The sequence below is a fragment of the Populus trichocarpa genome, chromosome 16 (assembly GCF_000002775.5).
Source record: "Populus trichocarpa isolate Nisqually-1 chromosome 16, P.trichocarpa_v4.1, whole genome shotgun sequence".
NCBI lineage: Eukaryota > Viridiplantae > Streptophyta > Magnoliopsida > Malpighiales > Salicaceae > Populus > Populus trichocarpa.
In genome coordinates, this window is record NC_037300.2 from 5,846,321 (window position 1) to 5,856,524 (window position 10,204).

Consider the following 10,204-nt stretch of genomic DNA (forward strand, 5'->3'; position numbering starts at 1 on the left):
GAGAATGACGCTCAACATTATAAAAATAGAAACGATACCTATATAATATTAATTACAGAATCTCTAAATTGAATCTAATTATTGTAAAAACATGCTGACAGTGCTAGAGAGTTTTTTTTATATAAAAGTGTAAGCAGTATTTATATTTTTTATTTTTTTATTAAGTGATTAGACCCAACAAATGTGATTGTTTCCAAATCTCTTACGAGATTATTGCTCATTTCATCTACGAGTCAGGTTATTTTTTTGCTTACTGTAAAACAAATAATTGTATATAGGCATTATTACCATTAATTGTCTTTTTTAGCATAAATAAGAAGATTTATTTATAAATCAAAAGAATAATGTATAAGTTTAATGAAATAAACCAAGAAAATTGATAAAAAGAAAATTGTCAATTGAATAAAAAGTAAAATAAAATCATGATAATTACAAGGACTTTTCATCTTCATTGAGTATTTACGATGGAAAAAAGAAGAGTCGGTATAGCAAATTCACACATAAAAATCAGCGAAATGATGATAGGTAACATTCAAGTCAATTAACTTGGCTAAGCTGAAAGGAAGGCTGTTATCTTTCCATTTATTTCTCTTGACATTGCAAATCCAGTTAAGAGCTTTGTAGTATTCATTATCGATTTCCCACTACAGGTTATATTGATTCCATCAGATTCAAGAGCATTCACCCCCTGCAGAGAATCCTTTTTAAACGCTTCATGGAGTTTTCTATTATGGCTGGATATAGAGCCCTCTTGTGTTAGCATAGAGCCATCCTTAAAATGTTCATAGGTTTAAGGAAATGTTAGCATAGAGCCATCCTTCAATATTCCACATGGAGAAAAAGAAACATGCCAGAGCATGGAAAACACCTTCTTCCATGCCAAACATGGAAAACAACGATCTCCACCAAAAGAAACTAAAACAAAGACAATAGTTGAAGGCAACTTGAACTGAAAGAGAAAGAGGCAAGTCGGCATGGACACTTGTTATGGACATACTATTTTGTAGTTTGTCAATCGTAATCACTCATCTTCTTACAATTTTTTAATTTACTGAAACTAAGTAGAGGTGATGGAGACCCCGGAGAAACTGAAGAGATGTAATCAAGGGCGAACGCATGTTAAAAGCTTGGGTGGGCTATAGTTCAGGTCAAGATTTTATCAATATTTTTTTACTAGTTTTATGTACAAAAAAAATTCATAATTCTTGATTGAGTTATCAAAAAATTCTGAAAATTTATGTGGAACCTTCTAATTTGATGCTTTAGCTTGAGTTAAAATTTCAGAAGTTTTGAAGAAATTCAGAAATTTGATGAAAAATTACAATTTGACCAGTTTTATATTATTAGGCATAATTTTCAATACGACCATCAGATTGAGCTGAAAATTTACGAGGGGTCTTAAAATATATTGACTAAAATCTGGTTAAAATTTTAGGATGAACGGAGCTTAGTAGTGCTAACAAAAAAAAACCGTCAAATAAAAACAAAACGACTTATTACGGGTAAAATGGTTATTTGCCATTCAAAAATAAAACAAATCAGTTCTTCCTTTTATATGTTGCCAACTGGGAAGAAGTAGAATACGAAAAAAAAAAAAGGCGAGAGAGAAAGAAAGAAAAGAAAGGGAAAAACATAAAAAAAAATGCAAGGAAAAAAAAAAGTGAGAGAATAACCTTGTAAACTTACAAAGTCCAACTTATAAAGCACTAATCTAAGAAAGAATCAAGTGAAGGAAGGAGGAATTGAGAGATGAAAAAAATTTAATTACTTTGTTTTCCATTTGACATGAGATTGTTATTTTATTACAGTTGAGGGGTTGCTACAATATCGATTCAGATTCGATTATAGATGAATTATATTCCATAAAACATCGAAGGATGTAACTTCAATAGTGAATTTATTTTTACTTTCACTTCAATTTTATATACTTTTAAATTTTTCTTTTAATATTTTGGATGATGTATTTGAATTAAAACTTTACTATTAACTTCAAAAATTCATATATATAAGTTAATGATTAATCTTAAAAAAAACATTATATATTTATTTACCAAAATTTATCTAGATATATTTATAGGGGGCGGAAGAGGGACAATTTTTCTTTAATGGTGCCAAATATTGGCCTTTGGTTCGGCTGGGAAGGATCCCAACTGTTGGTTCAAAATGTACATCGTGAGCTGTTAAATCTGTAGGAAAAGGCTGCCTGAGTTAGCTTTTTTAGGCCGCCGTCGAGGCCGTTTCTTTCTCATTCAGCCTGAACGGGCCATATGTGGTTGTAGAGACATGTCAGGTGATCAATTACGTGCAAGTTTAGTCAACTTTGGTGGACGTTAAAGGCATTAAATGCACTTGCAACGTAGCCTCCCTGAGCTGTCATTTCAGAGAAAATTGAATGAGAAGATGAACAATAACCAAAACGGCGTCGTTTTGGCAAAGTTCGGTTTGGTCCTTTTCTTTCTGATTTATCTAATCTGCACCCCTATCGACTTCAAACTTTAAAGTTTATGCAAATGGGTCCTTGAAGAAACTTCAATTTGAGCCCTAGATTTGCGTGTTTTTTTCTCTTTGATCCTTGGTGTTGTTACTTATTTTTGGACCCCACGTGTTGGAGACGATGTATACCTCTTTTGAGCCAAATGCAGGAGTTTAGTTCATGATTGTTGAGGAATTGACTAAAGCAGAGAAGAAAAAAATGTTTTTCGAACCATGTTTGAGCTGTTTTCTGCCCCCTTTATCCTCCCCCCTTTACTGCCAAAATCATCAGGTTCCTTAGACTGATTAGGAGTCTTCATAATACTAAATTCATTCATTCTTTATCTGGCCTTTAAGGTCGGATAAATCCCTTAGAATTTGCACTAAAAAAACTGATTCTGTTGCTGTCGCAATTTTTTGTTCCAACTTAGGCTTTGATTCTGACTTGGTTTCGTGCAATATTTGACCATCCCAGCTATATTCTGCCACTCATGACATGTTAAAGAATTGACCTACACCTTTATTAGGTCCTACGGCTCACTATTCTTATGGTAGACTCTCAGTCAGATTGGGATGCTCGGCATTGTCAGTTTCCTGAATCAGATTAGGAGATCCTTTTGACCAACCAGATTGCAGCCAGATTATGTTCTTCAAAACAAATTTATATCACTTTGAATCCTTCATGAAAGTTGTAAACCTGTATGCGTAGATGAATTTAGGTTTTTTAATCCCCTGATTTCGATATCAGAAGCTCAAGATATTTCCTTTTGAATATCTAGCATGAAAGCAAAAAATCCTGCCGCGAGAAGAATTCCAACCCGAGTTTTTGCAATTCTGTTCTTCAAAAAGATTTTATCTCACTTTGGATCCATCATGAAAGTTGCAGTTCTGTACGTGTAGATGAATTTGGGCTTTTGAATCGCTTGATTTCGATATCATAAGCTCAAGATATTCATGTTTGAATATCTAACGTGAAAGTAGAGAATCCTGCCGTAAGAAGGATTCCAGCCCGAGTTTGCAAGTCTGATTCGAGGGACTCGATTAAATGTTCAAGGATTTATCGGGTTAATTAATGACCAATTTTGGGATGTTATTTGGTTACGTTGAAGGATTTGAAAAAAAAAAACAATGACTGGATCAGAAAACTTCATAATAATTTCAATTGTTTTGCTGCCACGCTATGGGAATATTTTTGCTTCTTCAAACGACGTCGTTCAAATCTTTCATTTTTAAACCTATACTGCGTATGTAACAGCCCCATAGGATTTAATTAGCAAGGTATTGTTCATTGTCATTTTGAGAACAACCCCTCCCCCATCTTATTTCTTTCCTTTTTCTTTGCACAAACCTTCCCGCCTAATTTCTTTTCTTTTTTCTCTGCAAATTCCTGCTGGTTTACTTTATCATCACACCTAATTTTTGGAGTTGCAAACCACGTTTTTTTCCTGCCTCATACTGAAGGAAACAATTGGCCTCACGTTACCAGCTGTGGGAGGGCAAAAAGGAGCTCAGCACCCTTAAATCATGGAAAATAACCACTAGAATCATTAGAATATCAATCAGAATAACATGTTTTCCTAGTTTGTTTGAGCTGATTGTAACCCGGAATAGTATCCTAGATTAGTGTAGTTTGTTTCCTAAATGGAGCTGCATATAGGCTATATATAAGCCTCCTCTATTGACCTAAATGCAGGGGGACAAAAAAAAAGAGGAGAAAAAACAAAACAAAAAAGAAAGAGAAGAGAAACAAGAGAGAGGCAAGTGGCACTAGGCAAAGAAAAAAAACAAAAAAGGCAAAAGAGAGAACAGAGGAGAGGAAGGAGAGGGAGATTAGAAAGGAACAACAGAAAAGATTAAGGCAAGCAGGGACTGCCTTTCGGTCTTTGCTCCATTTTCTGCAAGTAAAATCTGCAGAACAGGGGAGAACAAAGTGCATGAACCAGTAGAGAGAGAGGGACGAAGATGCAAAAAACAAGAGATGGGCGCAAACACAGAACAGAAGGAAAAGGGCTGAAACAAACGAACACGGATAGATCAGCCATCACGCCCTCAACGTCGCTGCAGCTTCTTCGTTTGCGCCTCTAGGTTTGTCATTCCTAGTTTCTGCATGCGTCCTTAGTGCATTTGTTACTGTTCAAGTGAAAATTAATTCACTTGAACAGTGATCAGCCAAGGCACGCGTGAGGAAACTCACGCATGCCTTTGTGCCCAGCCGGGTCACTGGTTTGGGCCAGTTACCGGGCTAGGCATGCTGGGTTCAGCCCAGCCACATGGGTCGAGCTAAACCCAGCCCCAAAAAAAAACGAGTAAGATCGTTGGTTTTCTCATGTATTTATTTTGTTTTGTTTTTTGTATTTTTATGTTGTAAAAATACAGACCTCATATTTAGAATACCCGGTTTTCGACGCAATGTGGCAAATATACATATATATATATATATATATATATATATATATATATATATATATATATATATAAATGTTTTCATGCATACGGCCAATACCCTAACATATTTTGAATTTCCTCTTTTAAAAAAAACAAATATTCGAAGTTTTAAAAAATATATATGTTTTAGCATGGATTTCTTAAATACAAAAATTATTTTCTTGCATTCTGGATTTTACAACATGTTTGTAAAACTCCAAAGGGTGTTGGCCAATATTCCAAAAATACAAAATTCGTATTTTTAGGAAAATTCATCTATTATTCACCGTTAATATTTTGATAAAAAATCTCAAAGGGATGAATATCCAAAATATTATTGGGAATAACTTATTATTATCGTTGTTAATGTTTGGATAAAGAAACTCCAAGTGGTTAATATCCAAAATATTTTTCTAGGAATAATAAGTCATCACACATCCTTAAAAGAAGCCTCGATTATAATTGAGGACATTTCAATTTTTTTAACTCCACGGTTTACGAGCCGTGAGAGTATGAAATACTAAGGAAAAAATATGCTTTTAAAGCGCTCTGAATTTTCTTAGATTTCTAAATTTTTATCCCTCTTCCTTGCGATTTACGAGTCGCGAACACTTGAAATACTAAGGGAAAAATGAGATTTTAAAGCACATTGAATCTCCTTAGATTCTATCTTAGCTATCTTTTAATTCATAGGTTATAAATTTATTTCAAATCGAACATAGATTTTAAGAGATCTGCATCGGTTTCTTCTTGGCACTCTGTAAACATATCTAAAGGTATGATCTATATTGGCCAAGGATTCTTGCTTTTAGACTTTGAATCCAAGCCCATTTATCATAGCAAACCTATCCTAGGAAAACTGATAAGAGAACACCAACACCATAGCAAGGCAAACCAAACACCAAGTAGTTTACCTTAGGTAGGGAGTACTAGGGGTGCTAATATCTTCCCTTTACACAACCAGTCCCTTGCCTTAGAATCTCTGAAAGACCAGTTAGGTTTCCTAGTGACCATAATACTAGGCGGCGACTCCCTTATTCACAAAAACAAAAATCCTGAAATCAAATTCCCCGCTCCAGGAAGGGTTTGTCACGACGCCGCGCTCATGCGAGGGTGCAACAGGATGGCGACTCCACTTGGAACCCTTGGACTAGGCTTGGTAATTTTTTTATTGATGTTATGTTTTGTTGTTTTTTTGTTTGCTATGAATAAGACTTTGTTTAAAAGCTTTAGTATGCGTCTTTACATCCTGTCATGCATGGTATATTGGATATGGGTAAGATCTTATGGCATCATGTCATGCATCATTTTTATTATTATTATCTTTTTGATGGCACACACATTAAACTTTAAGTTAAGTAGAGGACTAGCAACTTGCCTTATGACTTGAGTCAAGGTTTAAGTTTGTGTAAACTCCAACTCTTTGTTGAGTGTTTAGACTGGTAGTGATTAGTATACGTGTCATCCCATTATCTGTTGAGCCCCCATATTGCCTTTACGAGGGTGATCACTGGGACAACAAAAGACTCTCTTTAGAGACCAAGTAGTAAACCTACCATATGTCTCACATAAAGGAACTAGAACATATCCTTAGGGTGTATGCTCTATAATATCTTTTTGTATCAAAACAAGTCTAAACCCAAGGCATTTTTAACTGCAGGACTTGTGAACGAAATGGCCACCACTGCTAAATTTTCCATCATAGAATATGAGAAAAATTTTGAACTGTCACAATTGACTGAAGGAGACTGCCCTAGAAGCGATGCTAAGAAGCTATCATCAATCAAGAACCTGAATTGCATTATGAATGAAGTGAACAAGTTAATAGCTCACTTCCAGAATGTGGATGAGATTGCATTTCTTAGGAAATATGGACGCTTGGTAGAGATTGCAAAGGTAGAAGTTTTAAGCCCAGCTGTGCGAGCTCTAGTTCACTTTTGGGATCCAGACTATCGATATTTTTCTTTTAGGAGCATAGACTTATGTCTCACTATGGAGGAATATGGGATGTTGACTGAGTTTCCAAACCATCTGCATAGGGTTTACTTTCCTTTGAGATCTGACAAGATCATCCCCGAACTGTCAAGGCTGCTCAAAATCTCTGATTTGGAAAAGTTTTTAGAGAAGAACGCTACCGGTTTGAAATGGAAGATACTAGAAACGGAGATGGAAAAAAAGTCAGGATCAGAAAAAAAAAAAAAAAAGATATTGATTGCCTTGAGCATATTTGGTCTTGTGTTATTCCCAAGCCAAACAGGTGTGGTAAGCCTGGATGTTGCTACTGCTTATGTAGAGTATGAGAATACACAAATCAATCCAATGGCTGCTATTTTAGCTGAAACCATCCTGACACTTAACCATTGTAAGAGGACTAGAAAAGGAGCTATGAGATGTTGCACGCAATTGTTGTATATCTGGATGGTTAGCCATATTAAAACGAAAAAGGCATGTCTTCAATAATTTTTAGTGGTTCAACCAAAGACCCCTGAAGATAGTAGAAGAAGAAGAATAGGGAGAACTAGACAACCAAGGCTAGTTTGACAAATTAGAAGGTTTGCCTAATAGTGATTTCAAGTGGAGAGCCCCATGGGTAACGGCAGTGAAAGTCCTGATGAGTTGTGGGCAAAGACGTTAGGTGCCATTGGTAGGGATTACAGGTTATGTGAGTTGTCATAACCCATTTTTAGGTCACTCCCAAATTTGTTTTCATTCTCTTCAAAAAAAAAAAAAAGCCGAAACAATGTCGTTTTAGCACTATTCTCTTTCTTCCCTGCGCATGCAGAGGCAGGGAAGAAGAAGATTTTAAATCTTTGTTTCCCGCTATTCTCCTTCTCTCTCTCTCCACCCCACTTGCCCAAAAAACCCGCATGACCCATACCCACGCAACCATACCCTGCAAGCATTATGGAAGAAAAATGAGACGGAGACCCATGCCCTGCACTTGAACAGGGTATGGCGAACCTTTCTCCTGGCTGCCTATAAATACAGGCAGGGAAGAACAGAAATGGGGGTGGAAACCAACGACAGCTTTTAGGGGTGGGCATTTTTGGAGAAGGGAAGAGCGACCAGCAAAAAAAAAAAGAGGCTTACGCCTCTGCACAGAGAAGAAAACTACCTTCCTCACCGACAACCATTTCTGCTCCCTCAGCTTTGAAACAGTGTCCACCGCAGAAGCAACACCAGCGCCGCCACCGTCCCCAGCATTGCTAACGCCACCGTCATTCTCCCTCAGCCTCCTGCCATCTTTTTCCCCTGCTAGTTTCGCTGCAACGCTCGTGAAGAAAAAAGGGAGAAGCCTGTGCATCTGCATAGAAAGGAGAAACTACAGCAACTTGTGCATCTCTCTCTCCACCATTGGAAGCAGCAGCAGCGCCACCACCCCCATCATCATCACCGCCAGCTGCCACCATCCTCCCTGTCATCGATAACAACCCCTGCACCGTGAGAAACAGAAGAAGAAGCAAAAACAGAAATAGACAAAGGAAGCCACGTAGAAACAAAGAAAGAAGGAGAACCACTGTCTGAAACCACCGGCCGCCGCGGCATTCTTCCTCTTGGCCGTCACCAGCTGCACCGCCCGAGACCACCGCGGAGAGGGAAGAATATTGTTTACAGAACGAACAAAAAACAGAGGAAGAATAAGTAGCGAAGCAGAGGAGAGAATAAAAAGAACCATCGTCTGCCACCACAGTCGTCCACCGCAACGACAGCGCCACCACGACCAGCACCGCGAGCCACCAGCGCTGCCTGGTCAGTTCCCATCTCTTGCTTCTTCTCCGGTCGCTCTCCACTGTTCACATTGCATGTGAACAGTGGAGAGTGCTCCACTGTTCACTGGGCTGGACTTGTCCGGCCCAGCCCAAAATGAGTGGGCCGGGTCCAGCCTGGTCCAAAAAAAAATTCAAAAAAAAATATATTTTTGAAAATCCCTGATTCTTCCGCGTATTTTTCTACTAAATTTTGCTTAATATTGGTTTGTATTTTTACATCGTAAAAATACACATCCGGTATTAAAATATCCGGTTTTTGTCAAAACATTAAAAAAAAACATGTTTTTGTTTTCATGCATACGGCTAAATCTCTCAAAGCTAAAAAAACTCATATTCTATTTTCATACAACAAAGAAAACTTCAAAAAAAATAAAATGTTTTAGCATGCATTTTGGCTTTAATAACCAGTTTATTAAAGTCATGAGAACTTGGCCAATATTTCAAAAAAAATCCAAAAAAATTATTTTGTTTTCTGTTAATATCCAGGATTAAGAATTTATACGTAAAACGTACTCCCGATATTAAAAACGTAGTTTTTTTTATTTGACGCTAGAATGGTTAGGTTTTACCCCATTAAGATAAGAACATCCTTATTAAGGAGGGCTTTTCTTAAATCTTAGACAGACAGGACCAACAATTAGAAAACACGACCAACCCTTAGATTTTGATCAGACAAATAAAACAATACAGCTTACCTTAGGTAGGGCGTATTTGGGGTGCTAATACCTTCCCTTTACGCAACCAGTCTTCGTACCTGATCTCTGAGACCAGTTAGGGTTCCTAGTGACTAGAATACTAGGTGGCGACTCCCATTCTATTTTTTCCAATGATAAAAAGACAAGAACTCCTTATCTCCCTATATTTACCAGATACACACACATTGAGTGTGGAGGGCGATCGTCGCGACGCCGCACACGTGCGACATGAGTTATGCTCATGCCCCGTTGTGGTAAGACAACTTGAGGGCATGTAGTTTGTTCCAAGTACTATGGGAATTGCTCAATTCTTTGGTTTGTTCAAAGATCTCATTGCACAAGAAGTTTTGGAGATCATCAAACGAGATTGGAAGCATCTGGTTTTGATTGAGATGGAAGGTTTGAGGGATCCAAGTGCAAGTGAAGGATATGCAAGATGGAGAGACTTAGCTACTTCAGCCATACCTTGTGTAGGAGTCAAATCTCCCCAAATTGTAGAAGAGCCTATTAAGAGGAAAAGGGTCAACAATGAAGAGGAGCTGAGAAGACAAGTGGAAAAACTTCAGATAGAGTTGAGCAAAAGCAGAAAAGACAAGGCAATGTTGGAAGAAATGATGCTGGAAGGGGATAAGAGAAGAGCTTTTCTAGATGAGCAAATACAATCTAGAGGTGCGAGAATAACAAGGCTTGAGTTAAAGCTAGGTGAGGAGAAGATTGTTAAGGAAGAAAGTGAGAAGGAGCTAAGAGGGATGAGCTTGGATTGGATGCAAAGTTGCTCTGAACTTGAAGCATTGAAGATTGACTTTAATAACTGTCAAGGAAGCGCAAAATGTTACCAAGAGA